This window comes from Syngnathoides biaculeatus, chromosome 6 (genome assembly GCF_019802595.1).
Source record: "Syngnathoides biaculeatus isolate LvHL_M chromosome 6, ASM1980259v1, whole genome shotgun sequence".
In the NCBI taxonomy this organism is placed as follows: domain Eukaryota; kingdom Metazoa; phylum Chordata; class Actinopteri; order Syngnathiformes; family Syngnathidae; genus Syngnathoides; species Syngnathoides biaculeatus.
This window is the reverse complement of record NC_084645.1, coordinates 25418068-25435983: the sequence shown is the minus strand read 5'-3', so window position 1 is coordinate 25435983 and position 17916 is coordinate 25418068. Positions and strand designations below refer to the sequence as shown.

Sequence of the window (17916 nt, the reverse complement as noted above, 5' to 3'; positions counted from 1 at the left end):
CTCCTGTAAATCATATAAAAAAAGTAAATAAATGGAATTTACACAGCGTCACAATTACTCACTTAAATTTGAAAAAAAACGAACAGCTCTATAAAAGTGAACATCACGATAGAATTAGGAGGCAGAACATTTGAACACAGACACTTTTATTGTAAAATTCTGAATTTGTTGAGAGCCTTTTGTGAACGAGTTCTGCCTTCCCAGTCCAGCGGTTCCGGATTTGAACCTCATCTTTGGGCCCTAGCGTGTGGCATGAGGGTGGGTTTTCTCGAGTTATATTCCAACAAAATGCATGTTCAATTAATTCAAGACTCTTAAGTGTTGTTATGTGTGTGTATTGTTATTCTTTATTTTCCTTTCATACTTTTATGTTATCATGATGCGGATCTTTTGTGATGCGGAATTCCGTAACGTTCCGAGGAGTGCCTATACAAGGACGAGAAGGACCGTCAACAGAGCTTCTTACCACCACTCTGGTCAAGTATACAAGTACACGCCACAATGCCTTCTGCCTTTCGTCCTTGGACATTTCTGAAACATTTATTGACTTTGAATATTCGCTGTAATGAACATTTGCCTGGTTGTTCAACTCTGGTGACTTTTCGTTGCTTGGCTCGAGTACTCGGTCTTTGAACCTCTATTTTGTGTCAGTTGTTTTATCGTTTTTGTGTTGTATTGTTGTGTGTGTGAGATCAAATTGTCTTGAACGCAATACAACTGCTTTTGTCACATTTTGCTGGTTTGAGCAAGGGGATTTTGGTCTAAATTCGCATTAACAGTGTTAATGTGAGTGCCAGGGGTTGTTTCTGTGTTCTTTACAGCACTGGGGAATATCCAAAAAAGGGATTGCAAAAAAAAAAAAAAAAAACGCTTACTTTCATAACCGGTTTTAACCGAACAGCTGTAGCAAAAAAAAAACGATTAACCGGTTTTAAAACCGGTACCATTGTGGTGTTTACATAATTCACCCGCGGGACCTCGAGTTGGGGTTCGGGGTTCCGCACGGACTGTTTTTGTTGTTGCTCTTCCGGAGTGACGAGTTCACAGAGTTCCCCCCGTTATGCGAGTCGTGTTTTGATGTCTGCCAATAAAACAAGTTTTGTCCCTGTGTCCGACACTCCGCCTCCGACTCCTTTTCTTCGGCGCTACACCATCGATCGTTAATTTACTCTGCAGTATGGGGTAGTTTGTATACAATATTGACAAGCTTGTTGAATGTGGCTTTCAACGACACACTCGTGTAAGTTCTTTTTTTTGTAAAAATGTTTTAATGTTAACATTCTTCTTTCGGACTTTCAGAAAGGGCATGAAAGTATACCGAGCGTTTCCTCGATAGCATGTTTGATGTTTCTTTGATTTAACTGAATGTTCTTTTGAGTCCAACTTTACTCTAACAGCGAAACTTGAAAAAAGTGGAAATGATGTTGAAAAAATAGCGCAATGTGGAGTACCGGAACCGGTAGAAATTATTGGAAATTTTAACCGATTTCGAAAGTCCGATTACGGTTTCGGTTTTAATGAGAACAAGCAGCATAGAAGATGGAGTAATGGACGAATAATTATTGCAAAGGTTTCCGCCCCTCCCACAGCTGCCCAATAAAGTAAATACTCAACTTGGGCCTCTGCATGGAGAAATAGGCCTCGTTCTTTGAAAAGTCCACGACTTGCCAAGAGACAGCAGCGCAGTGTTAAAGTGGGCCAGCAGATCAGTTTTTGAGTGGAAGATGTCAGCACCATTAGATTGATGGATTCTCCTCTACACTGGAGCGAATTGCCAAGCATTCAGCGCGGTCGCGCTGCAGATCTCAGTCTGCAACGTTCGATCGTCGCCTGGCATCCCGAGGGAAAAAAAAAAAAAAAGACTTATTGAAGGCCGGGGCATTACATTTGGAAGTATTGTACAACAATAGGGATAAATCAAAATGTTTTTCTTCCATGGAGCCAAATGGGGGCATTTACCCGCTATGTGAAGCCCGAGCCTTAAAGATATCAAAGTGCCCAGCGAGGCCTGGCACATTGATGGGTTAAAATTGCGTTAAAAAAATAAATGAAAAAAGCCACAAATGTGGTGTAGCATGCTAAAATTATCACACTGTGAGAGACCCCTGAGCACTGCAAGCATGTCTCAGTCAGACAGGGGAAATGTACTCGCACTGTGTACTGTATTTAAAAAAAAAAAAAAAAAAACACCATTTCAACTCCTTTAAAATACAGTATGTGCGATTCCTGGCGCCCCCTATCGTTCAAATTCAGTATTAGGCCAAAACGGTCTGTCACTTCGATATGACGTAGACTTCGTTGAGTCCAACTGTCCCCGTCTAACCCTCTCAGGTGAATACACTAACATTGTGTTTCGAACTTTTGAAACCACTGAGGACACAACAGTTCTGAGGACCGGGGTTCAAATCCCGGCCCTTCCTTGGTGGAGTTTGCATGTCCTCCCTGTGCCTGTGTGGGTTTTCTCCGGGCGCTCCGGTTTCCTCCCACATCTCAAAAACATTAATTGGACACTCTAAATTGCCCATAGGTGTGATTGTGTGTTCAGGGTGCCTCCTGCCCGTTGACAACTGAGATAGGCTCCAGCACTCCCGCGACCCTTGTGAGGATAAGCAGCAAAGAAAATGGATGGATGGAACTTTTATGCTAACAAAACAATGTGTTCGTATAGCTTTCCTACCGTTGTGGAACGGCTAGCAAAAAAATGCAGATTTTTTTTAATAATGTCAACTGGAAAAAAAAAAAAACTTATCTTTGTGTTTTGTAAATAATTTTTCAGATAAGACACAGAAAATTCAAAATGGCAGAAAGAGTGATTTTCAGCCTGGCACGAGACAATGCGCATTTCATACAAAATATTCTCCTCAGCTACCCGACAACATCGAATAATTCTCTTCAGCATGTCACGCAGGTTTTAAACACTTTTTCAACATACACACAGACTTGGATTGAGAGGAAAAACAAGCCAAGAGAGAAAAATAAGTTATCTCGACGAGAGCTTGAGGACAGAACGGAGGGACTTACAGTAAGTCCTGAATCTCAGTTCTCCAGAACAAGAGTTGAAGTTTGGACTCTTAGACATCATTCCTGCTCATTTAGCTGAGGGACAAAATCTCGGCACCATTTTTTTCCCCATTTTCAAACCTCACGGTCCACGTGACCGGTCGAGGAGCATGAAAGGCATAACCCATTGGCGGAGTTGCATCCAGTGCCCGTGTTTAAGTGATCAATTTAACGCACCGCATTTGAGAGTCTGGCGGGATGAGATCACGAGCACATGTGGATCCCCTTGTGCAGTTGAAGCCATCCATGGCGAGGCATGTCAACGTCTGATTGGTTTCACGAGCTTGAAATGACGGACGAGCATTCCTATCACAATATGGCCGTCTTCCTAGCATAAATATGACAGCGATGTTGCCATCTATTCTACGAGGAACCAAGTTTTGAGGCCGATCCAGGGTTGAAACGTGCACGACCTAGTCCACAAATCCATTCTGATTCATGAAATAATGTCTGTAGAATGGATGCGTCCGAGTGACTTTTGCCAGCATACTACTTTTAAATACTTTACAGCTAATAAAGCAATTTTAACAAAGCTTGAAGTTGTTGAACCTAAAAACAATCAAGGATGGAGCAAACCTTACCTTTTCTGAAAAGAGCTTGTTTTACAGTCATTGTTTGCAAAGTCAAGTAATCCCACAGTCACGTGTACTTCCTCCAAAGTCCTTCCTGGTGTCCATCTTATAAATGAAACTTAAGGCTGGAGGCACATGACTGCCCCCAGTGGTTCGTCTGCATATGAAACGACACGAAGGAGGCCCAAGATACGGCCTTCCATAGACGCCGTTGAGGGTTGACACCAACCTTTGTCGCTTGCATTTCTGGAGATTATCCTGGACTTTTATCATCTCCTAAATGGTCCGAACGTCCTCTGGTGCTGATGCTCACTAGCGGAAGTCGAAGAAGATGCACCACAAAACAAAACTAAAAGCCTTGTGTATCGAATGTTACCAGCAGTTAATCAGAGCCCACGAGAATACAAATGCAGTGGAACTGCTTAAAATCCATCCATTTTCCTTTGCTGCTTATCCTCACGAGGGTCATGGGGAGTGCTGGAGCCTATCCCAGTTGTCAAATGGACAGGAGGCGGGGTACACCCTGAACTGGTTGCCAGCCAATCGCAAGGCACAGTTGCACTCACGATCACAGTTAGCGACAATTTCGAGTGTCCAACTAATGTTGCGTGTTTTTCGGATGTGGGAGGAAACCGGAGTGCCCACCCGGAGAAAACCCACACAGGCATAGGGGAGAGCACGCAAACTCCACACAGGCGGGGCCGGGATCGAACCCGGTTCCTCAGAACTGTGAGGCCAACGCTTACCAGCTGAGGCACCGTGCCATCGGGGATTTAACTTTGAAGTTACAACGTTCTATTCAAGAACTCTTTCTTTTTCAAGTTATTTTGCTGCAATTTTGATCTAATTCATGTACAATACATTTGAATTGAATCATTATTTGAGTACACACATGCACACACATATACACACGTATACACACAAGCATTGTTCAACTGTTGTTCATAAAGTTACAGTGGCTCGCAGAAACTTCATACAGTAGGAATACAACCCCTTTTGTTTCTAGTACAGTATTCAATTTTAATATTGGTCATGATGATGTGGGCGGCACGGTAGAGCAACTGGTTAGAACCTCACAGTTCTGAGGACCGGGGTTCGAATCCCGGCCCTGGGTGTGTGGCGTTTGCATGTTCTCCCCTGTGCCTGCGTGGGTTTTCTCCGGGCACTCCGGTTTCCTCCCACATCCCCAAAAACATGAATCAGTTGGGGACTCTAAATTGCCCCTAGGTGTGATTGTGAGCGCGGCTGTTTGTCTCGATGTGCCCTGCGATTGGCCGGCGACCAGTTCAGGGTGTAGCCCGCCTCCTGCCCAACGACAGCTGGGATTCGCTCCGTCACTCCGGTGACCCTTGTGAGGATAATCAGCTCAGATAATGGATGGCGGTAGCTGGATTGCTAAGTATTTTTTGAGGTGGTACTTGGCATTTAAAAAAGTACAAAAACCACAGCTGTCTCGTGCTAATATTTACATAAAAGCTGTAAAAACCCATTAAAAAATGAATTGTTGCCGGTAGGTTCTTGAACTGCGACATGGCAAGATGACATGGTGGAGTATAGCACAGCGTAAGTGTAAGTTGTGTCCAGCTGCGGACAAATGGGAAAGGGGGCCAGGGGGGGGGGGGGGCAACTGGGTCTAATGGATGGACTTTAATAAAGAAAGAATGCGCGAGATGGATGAGACGGAGCAACGCAGGCCATTAACGTGACATTTTCTGGGCTCAAACCCTTCGCCCTCATTGTCACGTCTCATAGGCGATGGCAGCGGCTGCGCCGCTCCATCTCGCGCCTTCTCCAGCACTCAGCGGGTCTGCTCCTAATTGTGGCAGGGCCAACACCGTCGGCGAGACTCCTTCTATTATTCTTCATTTCATCCCGCAGACACCCGCACGAAAAAAAAAAACAGCTATGGTAGTTTTTTTTTTTTCGGCGAGTTGCATTTTCCACGGCGAAACGACCGCAAGCTGTAAAAAGCAAAGCGCGGCGTCATCACTCAGGAATCCAAGAAACACCAAAAGGTCTGACTTTTATTACGGGGTAAACAATTGCGGGGGGATGCTTTTTTTTTCTTCTTTTTTTTTTAATTAATCGGTAGGGTGTGAGAGAGCAGTTCTCAGGAATGAGTGGTGTGAGAAAGGGAGAAATATCGTCCACCTGGGGCAACACGCTAGGTGGTGGTTAGGACGTCTGCCTCAAAGGTTTTGAATGTCAGCTCAGGATTTCCTGTGTGGAGGTTACACGACCTCCCTGTGCTGCGCGGGTACTCCCACATTCCCCCAAAAAAACATGCAGTATGGGTACTTTCAATCACAGGATTTTTAGACTTTTGCGATCCTAAATGCCATTCTTGAAAGATAAAAATTAGTTCATGTTACCCTAACCCTAACCCTTGCAACCCAACTACGGGAAACAACATTGTTCATTTATACTGACCTGATGTTTACCTCAAATTCGTGAGTACATTTGGCATAATTGGCTGCAACTTCCCCAAACCCTTACCCCAACCATAAATCCACTTACGTGTACCTGGTCGCTATCCAATCCTATCCCTAATTCCACCCTATCCCTTCTCCAAACCCTACGCTAACCATAACCTAATCTAAACTATCCATCTATCCATCCATTTTCTTAGCCGCTTATCCTCATGAGGGCCGCAGCGAGTGCTGTAGCCTATCCCAGCTGTCGACAGGCAGGAGGCGGGGTACACCCTGAAGTGGTTGCCGGTCAATCGCAGGGCACATGGAGACAAAACAGCTGCCCTCACAATCACACCTAGGGGCAATTTAGAGTGTCCAATTAATGTTGCGGTTTTTTTTGGGGGGGGGTGTGGGAGGAAACCGGAGTGCCCGGAGGAAATCCAGGCACGGGGAGAACATATGCAAGCTCCACACAGGCGGAGCCAGGATTTGAACCTGGGACCTCAGAACTGGGAGGCAACCAGCTGATGCACCGTGGTGCCCATTTACAACCTACATTCTAATATTTCTTCAATGAACTTGTATTCAATTATTCGTGGGAATCTTTTAGTTTAACTTGGCTGCATCGATTTTAGTAAATGTTTTCTTTTGTCCAATCAGATTTCATCGAGTTATGTGTTGCCACGTCACTCTAATCTGCTTTGGGCCTTCAGACAGTCACGTTAGCTACATTAGCAATGAGGCTGTTTCTTTCGACACTCGGATTTACAATTTATCCTTATTACATGAAGTGCTCCAGATGATGTTATGTTGCATTTCTGTATTGAATTAATTCTTTCTAAACTTTCAATGCAGTAAATTGCGACACGATAGTTGTGGCGGTAATGCCGGAGGAGAGTCCCCACTTCTGGTTACCAAATACTCGTCCCCGCCGCTGTCTGGAAGTGATCTGAAGTCCAATCATCAGGTTACAGCTAATTTCTCCGTAGTCTCTGCAGTCCCGTAAGTGATTGGGACAACGTGTCCGAAAATGTTTTGTGAAGTCAATTTCCCCCCTATAGATGCCTTCCATTCGGTACCAGTAACCGGATCTCGCCTTTATAGTGTTTTTGCAGCGAGGGGACGAGGCTGCAACCGATTGTCCCGGACGCCACAACAAAGGCGAAAAACAAGGAAGGGGAGCGAAGGGAAAGCGTGTAACCCTTTGGCTCAATGTGGAGCCCGAAAGACGAATGGCTTCCAGAGCCTGTCCCGGTTTAACTCTCTTATCGGAAGCATCTGCTTGGAGCCTTACCGCAAGGCCAGCTGGTAAGACGTGTACGCAGCGGGGGTCCCTGTCAACGTCGCGCAAATGGGGCAAGCATCGAGATGTCTTGATGTCGTTAGAGCCGTGGTTCCCAACCTAGGGTCTTTGGACCTATGGGGGGCGGGGGGTGGGTGGGTCTGTGAATTGTCTGCAAAATTACAAATAAATTATTATGTCGTATCATTTAAAGACAGTTTTGGGGAAGAGTCTGCCAATGAAATATTCTTCTTTACCTTTGCTTTGGGCTAATTAGCGGTGTGATTTTGTCATATCCAATAAATCTAATATTTCTCCTCAAAATAGGTTCTCTCATAGGATCTTTAGTTTATCTAGGTGTGTTTTTTTTTTTTTTTTTTCAAGAATACAATACGTATTTGAAAGAGCACAGGTGTCAAACTCAAGGACCGGGGGCCAGATCCGGCCCGCCGCTTGATTTTATGTGGCAAATCATGTATATCAACTTCCATGAATTTTTGGGATAATCTGGAATAAAATTTCAAACTGTCATATCACAAATGAGAAAGTTGAGGTAGTGCAAGCATTTTTGTGTCACCAAACATGAGCAGTAGTTGAAAAAACCATTACACTTGATTTCTGATACAATACTAGCTCATAAATTTCATTTGTAAATATCATGAGGCGAAAGATTTTCATGGATTCAGAGTCATAAACGGCCCTCTGAGAGAAATCGTAACTACAATGTGGCCTGCGACAAAAATGAGCTTGACACTCCTTGGGTTAGAGCGTTGGCCTCACAGTTCTGAAGAGCCGAGAAGAGTTCAATTCCGTCCCTTCCTGTGTGGCATTTGCATGTTCTCTCCGTGCTTGCGTGGGTTTTGTCTGGGCACTCCGGTTTCCTCTCACATCCCAAAAACATATTTAAAATATAATATCCTGATATTGCGATTCACACTGCACGCTTGTTTCTTTCGAACAGCGAAAAACTTCCTGGGTCAACGTTGACCCGCTCCATGTTTAAACACAGAAACTGATTTGTGAATGGGCCAGCACGATGCATCAGCTGGTAAAGAGCTGGCCTCACAGTTGTGAGGACCCGGGCTCGATCCCGGCCCCGCCTTTGCATGTTCTCTCCGCGCCTGTCTGGGTTTTCTCCAGCCGCTACGGTTTCCTCCCACATCCCAAAAAACATGCAACATTAATTGGAGACTCTAAATTGCCCATAGGTGTGATTGTGAGTGCAACTGTTTGGTCTCTATGTGCCCTGCGATTGGCTGGCGACCAGTTCAGGGTGTACCCAACCTCCTGCCCGTTGACAGCTGGGATAGGCACCAGCACTTCCGCGACCCTTGTGAGGATCCGCGGCGAAGAAAATGGATGGATGGATATATTTATATATCCAATTTTAAAACCGCAATTTTGCATCTGGGCCCATTTTTTTTTAATCATTCCAATTTTGCAGAATAACAACACTCTTTTATGCGGTGTGCATCCTCATGAGGATAAGCCGCTCAGAAAATGGATGGGTGGAAGGACATTCAGTGGGGTTCGGAAAATGATTTCGTGCACACAAAGAAGACGAGAAATGGAACAATACACCTTGGAGAGGTTTTTTTGCGGACAATGCGAGCCATGTGTTGGTGAAGTGGATCCGCCAGGCGTGCGCTCTCAAGGGAGGGAGCTGAAGTCAACACGTGGAAGTGGCATCGCTATGGTAACCATTACCCAAACCCCGCTTTCTGTCACCCAGCTCATACGAGTGACATGTTGACGAATCGCGCCGGCTGCAGCGTGAAACAAAGTGAGATGAATTATTAGAAATGATCAAATACACTGATGGGTATGGTGAAATTTCAATATGAGGCGTGGATGAAAGCTGCAAATATAGTTGATGTGGTACATCATAAAATGTGAGAAATTGAGAGCGCAAGTTCCGCATTGGAGAGATCGGAAAAAAATTGTGCTTCACAGGAAATGAAGTGCTACACCATAATCCATATCATGCTTTTTTTTTTTTTTTTTTTTTTTTTTACAATTTATACCATACCCAGTATCTTTTGTAAATAAGGTATACCCCAAGAATCAAGAAGTACAACACTCTACACACTGTATTTTGCTGAAATTATCTCGTTTTGATGGCGTGACCCTGTCTCATGAATACTGAATAGTGCAGGGCCAAAGAAGTTCTGTAGTTTTCCTGACCGTGATGAGTATGGGTGGAGGTGGAGCTGGCTACAGATTGAACCGTAAGTCTAAAAAACACAAATGACTGCGACACATACGTTGTATTTTCCGTCTTTGAGTCAGTACTTCGTTACCAAACCTTTACATTTTGCATTACATTTGGCAATTTAGGCTGGCGATGTTTGTCTAACTTGTGATTCCCAAACAGTGCGCCGTGAGTGCTCTTCAGGTGTGCCGTGGGAAGTTATCCCATTTTATGTAATTGCTAAAAAAAAAAAAAAACATTTATTCCAAGAAATAATGTATCATTATTCATCTATTTATGCCAGTGAGGCACAATGACAGACAAAACAAAAAAAATCCTCTTCTATTAGATGGCAGGAAGTACATACACTAATGAATCGATCCATTTTTGGTGACATTTACGTTTTCAATTGTGAAATATGTGCCTTGGCTGGAAATCACTGGTCTAACAGTCCCCACCACGTTGACATCTTTGCCGAAGTTCGCAAACTTCTTAACCAGGAAATTGGTTGCCAAATGGCATCAAAATATATATATTTTTTTTACATTAAGGGGCTACTGTCATGAAATGGATGATTTTTAGGATGTTATTAATGAAAAAACAGCAGCCAGTAAGGACCCATCCATTGTTTCACCACACAACATGATTTTGACATTTGGCTTTTTTTAACTCCCGCCATGAAAATCCACTCGAGGGATTTGTTTTCAAGAAGAAGCAGGAAGTGACGTAAAGGACAGCGGCGGCCCCAAGTGGACTCGTTTGTTTCCATTAGTTTTACCTCCGGGAGGGTAGCTGATTGTACCTTCGTGTTAGCCAAAATCCCGGCTCGTTGTATTGCTGGACATTGCTCAAACACTCGGGAGGATGGATTTACCCTTCATAAGTTTCCAAGAGACCCGGTTCGTTGTGAAAAATGGATTGCACGGGTGCAAACGACGAGAGCTTCGTGGGTTCCAAATGACAGGTAGGTGTGTATACAGCTACTAAAAAAAATAACAGTTTGGGTGGGGCGGAACACGTAATCGGTCTCTCATAACAGAACAAAAGATGAGCGTACGAAATATGTCGATGTGCGCGTCGGACGGTGTCGGGCTCCTGCGCGGGCGGCGGCGGATCTGAAGAACCCAGCCAAGAATGCCTCACACAGCCGCGGCTATGAACATCCCCCTAAAAGCAGCACGGCTCGGCTCCATTATATGCCACCACGGCGCCGAAAATCAGCCACTACGGCTGAGGCGCCGCGTTCGGCGGTCACGGCTTCTGCGAAGGCTCCGCGTCGGGCTTTGCGGACCGGGGCGGCTCGGAAGAAGAAAGTTAGGGTGCACCGCGTGTTTTCATTGGCAAACGTCCGGGTGACGTCACGGATGGAGGACGCAGCCAATATGGCGACCACTTGGATATCGTAGAATGACACTTTTGCAACTTTGCGCGTGGATGACGCGCTCTCCACTCATCTTTATTTTTTCGTATAGACATTGAAGTGAATAAAGTTATATGTATTTTTCATTACAATATCTATTTTAGAATGTTTATAGGGATGACACTTGGGCTGTAAAAATGTTCAAGTGATGCCACAGTTGGGCCAAATTAGGAAGGGCTCGCTCACAGAGAGATTTTTGGACATTCCGTTGGGCGGCGGTTTTCAAACTGGGGGGTGCAAACCCAGTGGGTAGGATTGGGACGGCGGGACGGGGGGTGTCTTCTGTGACCTACCACGAACACTTTTCATTAAGTTACACCCAGCTGTTGTTCATGTTTTTAGAGATTCCCAAACAAAAATGATTACCGGGTGGGTGTTACTGAAAAATTGCAAGCAGGGGGCGGGGAGGCGGGGGGGGGGGGGCGGGGGGGGTTTAAAAAATAATCTCCAAAAAGGGGGACATTGAAAAAAAAAAATTTATGGCAACAACTGTTGTAACCGTATAACAGACACTCACTTGGTTGAGTTCTCACTCGATTGGGTGGGAAGAGTCTCCAGAGACCTACATTTGTAAACAAGTTATTACAACAGTCATATGCATTTATTTATTTAGTAATAAAAACAATGGAAAGTGAAGTCAGAGCTCTGTCTCTTTAAACACATTTGAAGATAATTGCTACAAATGTGCAAAAACTCAGCAGTATTCAACTGTGTGCCGTTAAACTGCCTTTCATTTCAGTTTTGTTGATTTTTGTCAGTCAAAACTGCATTTTTTAAACATCTGATTTCACAGTCACTGTGTGGATTGGTGTGACCACTCTAGAGTGCCTCGTTGTAGGTCACGAGTATGTCACGCACGCATGTCACAAAAAGAAGGTGGAAGAGGAAGGGGTGGGGTAGAAAAGTTTGATGTGAGCAGGAGATTTTTGATCTAGTGTGACCACAGGAAGGGGCTCAGCGGGGATCCCTGATGCACTCCCACCCTAAAGTCTTCTGAGACACTAACAGCACACCTCACCACTGTTCTGCTGCCCTCATACATGTCCTGTACTATTATATATACATATAGATATACTTTGTACATGTAGTTATGTATAGGCATCTTCCATTTTTTTTTTCCAAATTGTTGCACTTGTATTTGATTGACAGCTGACAGTTGTCCACAGTGTTGGAGAGAAGAGAACATCTTCATTTTTCACCCTTTTGAAGTTATTGCTTGACAATTTGTTTAATCCTTCAAGTCTGTGTCATATTTAGAAGACATATTTAGTTTCACTTTAAGCAATTATCGTGGCACGCTCCCGGCGAGCGAGCGAGGAAACCGACGCCAACGTTCGAGGTGTCCCGGCCGGTCCGCCGACACCGCGGCCGCGGGACAAAAGGTGATCCGAGGTCACCTTGACGATGACACGGAATGTTCCTTGTTACCCGCCAGCGACGCGTCACATCGTTTTCGGGCTGTTATTTTAAGGTCAAATTCCCACACGTTGTTGCTCGAGTGCCCGTCATTCGAAAAGCATTAAATGAGGAACATGTGGCAATAAAAGAGGGTCCAAACAAAAATCAAGATAAACATTCAAAAATGACAAGGCTTTCTTTTCCAGAAAACATTGCTTTTTATTGATGTTTTTATGCGCCCATATTTTAATTTGACTGTGACTCATCGCACGCCCCCCCCCCCCCCCCCCCCCCCCGCCCCCCCCACCTCCACCCAATAAACAATATACTTTTCCGGAATTGTGACATGTGGAACGGTCCTGGCCCGATTTAGGTGTCCGTCATGTTGCGTGTCATGCGGTTCGATCCGGTATGCGTCCACATGAGCGTTCCGAACTGAGCCGCTTTTCATGAGTACACCTCGGGTCCACGTTAGCGAGTGGGACGGATCCGCTGTGGACTCTGGCAAGCGGCTGAGCTCAGTAATGACTGTAAATGGTTCCCTTTCAAATGTATAAGTTATGGGAGGACACACTTGTGTGCTTTGTGTGAGTTTTTTATCCCCCCGCCTGTCCGTCAACATGAACCTCAACAGGACCACTTGCGACATTGATGTCCAATTGCCTTTTTTTGCACAAATTCTTGAATACCAATCTTGTGAGATGGGTTCTATTTCGGTAAGCCGTTTTAATACGTTCAGATTTGACTCGCTGTCCCTCTGGTCGGAACGTTGAGGAGTTGAGTTTTTGTCTTCAAAAGTAAGAAGCTGCCCTTGCTTTGGTGTTTTGGCAACCTCTCAAGTAATATTCGACAGGGAACTTCTCAGGCAAAGGGTATCTGTCGTTCTGGGTGCTGGCTTTTGTTCTATAGATCTGCCATCTGTTGGACTTGGACAAAATGTCACTTTTTAAGCAGCCCTGGAGGCAAAGGAGAACAGCTTATGAGGCTTGATCTTGACCTTGCAGTTTCAAGTATTTTTACCCATTTAGTTAAATGTGTGGCGGTCCTGAGAGCACCCGATCTCGTCAGATCTCGTAAGCTAAGCAGGTTTGGCTCTGGTTAGTACTTGGATGGGAGATGAGAGACCCGTTAGGCTCTCCCCGGCTAAATGCAGAGGGGTGTCACGACCCATCAAAACGGAGGTAGGACCCAAATGCAGGAGTCGGGAGACACAGAGGTAATTCGGGAAAAGCGTTTATTGTTCCATGGTCGGGGATCGGGCAGGCAGTCAAGTGCAGCAGCGGTCGTCAGGACGTCGGGCGTAGAGAGCAGGTCAGCGGGCAGGCAGGAGTCGGTACAGGGGAGATCGATCAAAGCAGGGAGGAGTATCAAAGGGGTCAGGCTTACGGGGTCGGTTGGAGAACAGGCAGAGGTCGGTACACACGGGTTGACGATCAGGGATACGGGAGTGCTGGAACGGGGCATGAGTTGCAACGATCTGGCGCCGGACCAGTCGTCCCCATGGTCCTATATACACCGGGGCCAATCAGTCAGCATGAGGGACAGGTGTGCGCCTCCCAATCAGCGCGACCGCGCGGGCACCTGCACAGCCAGGGCTGGACCGGCAGAACCATGACAGAGGTCGCATCAGGAAGCGCATCAAGTGTAAAACTGTGCCAAACAAATCTGCGTTCATCCAAGATGGCACCTTGTGGCGACCCCTAACGGGACAAGCCGAAAGGCAGAGAAGAAGAAGAAGTTATATGCGGGCAGCACGGTGGATCAGCTGGAAAGCTTTGGCCTCACAGTTCCGAGGTCCTGGGTTCAATCCCGGACCCGCATGTGTGGAATTTGAATGTTCTCCCCGTACCTGCGAGGGTTTTCTCCGGGCACTCCGGTTTCCTCTCACATCCCAAAAAAATCCCTTCATTTTCTTTGCAACTTATCCTCACAAGGGTCGCGGGCAGTACTGGAGACTATCCTAGCTGTCAACGCGCAGGAGGTGGGGTACACCAATTTAGAGTGTCCAATTAATGTTACATGTTTTTGGGCACGGGGAGAACATGCAAACTCCACACAAGGAGGGCCCGGATTGAACCCTGGACTTCAGAACTGTGAGGCCAACGCTTTCCAGCTGTTCCACCGTGCCGCCCATCCCAAAAGCAGGCAACATTAATTGGACACTCTCAATTGTGATTGTGAGCGCACCTGTTTGTCCCGATGTGCCCTGCGATCGGCTGGCAATCAGTTCAGGGTCAAGTCAAATTGGCTTCTAAGGGGGCTTTTCTGTATGGGAACAGCGAAAAACTGGGAGGAACTCGTGGGAGTGAGACTCGCTTCTCCCGACCTATCGTGTTGAAGGCAATGCCAACTACTTGGTGCCGGGGAGCCAAAAGTGGCTTTTGCTTTGTTTCTTATGATGGTTTTGACCCTCACGGAATGCTAATGAGCACGATTGGAAACATTCGACTGAGGGTTTACATCTTTTAATAATGAAAACATTCACGGTTGGGGCGTTCCTCTCTACTTTAGAGCTTCACAATTAATCAGAATAGCACTGTCCTAGCAAGTCTTGTAGCAAGAACTGATGACGCCCTCCCCGATGAGAAGCAAAATGAAATGATCCAGTTGCTACGAGAATCTAATCGGGATGAGATTCACAAGCAGGAACTTTGGTCAGTTCCGTGAGAAAAGGCCCCCACTGATAAATCTTGCCTCTACTCTGACTGATTCTTCGGGGAAACCCTACACAGATTTGGATGATCGTCAACTCCTGCCGCTAATTCTGTTTTTATCGGCTTTGCTGCGGAATTTCATCACAGCACAGTCAAACGCAGTAAACTGAGATGAAAGCATTTTTTTTTCAAAGGTGGGTTTCTACAAAATTTTGTTGATTTCAGTCTCAAGTGCTTCAATATCGGCTATTTATAGGTACAGTGCAAGAACTGCGGTGCCGTGAGAATGAGATACGAGTTGAATTTGTTCCGTGACCACGCTCGTGAATTTAAAACGCTCATATTTCAAATCATCTCTGCCCGTTGAAATGAATGGAAATGCAGTTACTCTGTTCCAGCCTCCCCAAAGTAAACCAACAAATGTTATGGGAATATGTTTTTCATGACAAAATTATTGCTCCATATTGTACTTTATAAAAACATACCACAACCAATGACATCATTAAATTGGATGCAAAGAATAAAACAGTTGGTGGCAAATATTTTTTGCTTCAATTCAATGGACATTGTGCAGCTCCTCCTGGTGTGTGTTCCTCGGCTGCCTGAGGCCAGTAGAATACATAAAGAAATACACAAAGCAATTTTTCACATCTAACTTGGTAAATTCACATGAGTCATTTTTCAAAAATGATTTTTTTCAAAGGCGGCATGGTGACTCAGCTGGTAAAGCGTTGGCCTTACAGTTCTGAGGACCCGGGTTCGATCCTGGCCCCGCCTGTGTGGAGTTTGCATGTTCTCCCCGTCTGCGACTGCGTGGGTTTCCTCCGGGCACTCCGGTTTCCTCCCGCATCCCAAAAACATGCAACATTAATTGGACACTCTAAACTGCCCCGAGGTGTGATTGTGAGTGCGAATGTTTGTTCATCGATATGTGCCCTGCGATTGGCTGGCAGCCAGTTCAGGGTGTACCCTGCCTCCTGCCCGTCGACAGCTGGGATAGGCTCCAGCACTCCCTGGTGAGGATAAGCGGCAAAGAAAATGGGATTGATGGACGGATTTTTCAAATATTTATGCCTGCGTATATTTTAAATAGTGTCTGTCTACATGTGTTACACCACCATTTGTGTTGATATATCCAATGTTTTACAACACAGCACGATGCTAATTAATAGGTTCATTGAAGACTTTAAATTATCCATCGGTGTGAATGTGACATTGACATTTTCTGCATTTACCCTTCAATTGAACTCAACGAACGCTTGTTCCTTGTTTCCCGCTTTGAATGATTGCCCCAGATCAAATAATGAGACTTTTCAGACCCTCTTTCATGTAGACCACAGGGCTGACCCGCCGCCCTCTCATTTCCTGCCAGGACGCAATCTCTCTTCAGAAGAGTCTTAAAATCCATCACAGCTGACCGGCGCGCAGGTTGTGATTTACGCGCCATCCATCCATTGTCTTTGAAGCGTCGGGAGGCTTCGGCCACATTGATGATTACAGACTCGTCATTAAGCTGTTGCGTCTGATGTTCGGCGGGAAGAAAAAGGACTTCACTGGTGAATGTAATTAAACTTGCTTTCCGGCTACATCTGACCATGCTGCCACCTCGCAGGGAAAGTTTTTTTTTTTTTTTTTTTTTCTGGAAACCCGAACTCACCACGAACGTGTCCGCACGCACGCACAGACTATCTCGTACGGATGTTTCTTGCGTCCCGAGCGAGGGCGCTCGGAGGCCACGCTGTTGACCCAGGTCTTCACCGGTGGGCAGATATTGTTTGGCGCCGAAAACAAACAGAACGTTCCAAATGTCACCATGGAAACTGGCGTTCCACAGACTGCTGGGAATAAAAAAGTCCACCGGGCCCCGAGATAGCACTATTTGCATGTTTCTGTTTGTTGGCTAATATTGACACGTCTCAACGGTCGTAATCAAGTTTCCTGTCGTCGTTGCGATTCCGACGATTGCGCAGGCCGCCGCGTTCTCAAACGTTGACCCCATTGCCGGGGCATCGTGCGGAGTAGTTCGTATCATCCGTTCGAAGCGAGTGGTAAGTGTAAGGGGAAGGAGGATGGAGGATGGAAGTAATAACAGAGAGTTTGAAACGTGTGTAACAAATTACCGAGAGAGTGGTCTTTTTGGGGTTTGAGTTTTACATCGCTTTTCCTCATTAGGGTTGCGGGCAAGTTGGGATCCATCCCAGCTGACTTTGGGCGAAGAGCGGGACGCGTCCTACATCGGTTGCCAGCCACTCGCAACCCACGTGCGCAAGTGACAAGCATTCACGTTCACATTCACACCTGCCGACAATTTAGTTCTTCACTTCATGTTTCCTGACAATTCAAAAAATAAATATTTGAATCTGCTATTTCTGGTGAGGTACAGTACAAATGAGGTACAGTAATTCAGTGTCAAAGAGAATTTCAAGATTACATTTTAAGGGGCCTTAAAAAGTGGTATTTAAAAGCCAAAGTTGCTGATTTATGCTCTTTGATTATATATATAAATGCCTGACTGAATAAATACGTTTGCCGAACTGGCTCTACGTCTCCTGAGTCGTGCATTTGGGTCCAACCCTGTGTTCTGGTCGTGACACGTTTTTACATTTTCGTGTCACAAACTGGACAGAAAGCTTGTATATGGTAGAGTTCATGTTTTAACAAGAATCTCTGGACTATTGGTCTGTCCCTACATCATCTGCTATTATTCCGCTCATTGAACCCATTTAAAGTGTTGAAGTTAACTAAATCTATGAACTTTGTTGACCTTGTCTGAGAGTCTGCAGGGACCAAGATTTCAAGACTGAAAATCTGGATGCTTCCTAGACAAGAACAAGTGAATCTACAGTAGTTAGGTTAAGTACTTTTGTGTGATCCTGTTTTTGAACAAATGAATTGTTGTCAGGTTTCGTATAGAACATGAATGTC

General features: G+C 45.5%; 1 long non-coding RNA gene across 1 annotated transcript; it reads left to right on the top strand.

Moving 5' to 3' along the window:
- The first annotated feature begins 1125 nt into the window (after positions 1-1125).
- On the top strand, positions 1126-7225 carry LOC133502267 (uncharacterized). Its single transcript, XR_009795420.1, has 3 exons — positions 1126-1240; positions 6902-7048; positions 7151-7225. It is a non-coding gene; the product is annotated as an uncharacterized LOC133502267 (long non-coding RNA).
- Positions 7226-17916: the final 10691 nt, after the last annotated feature.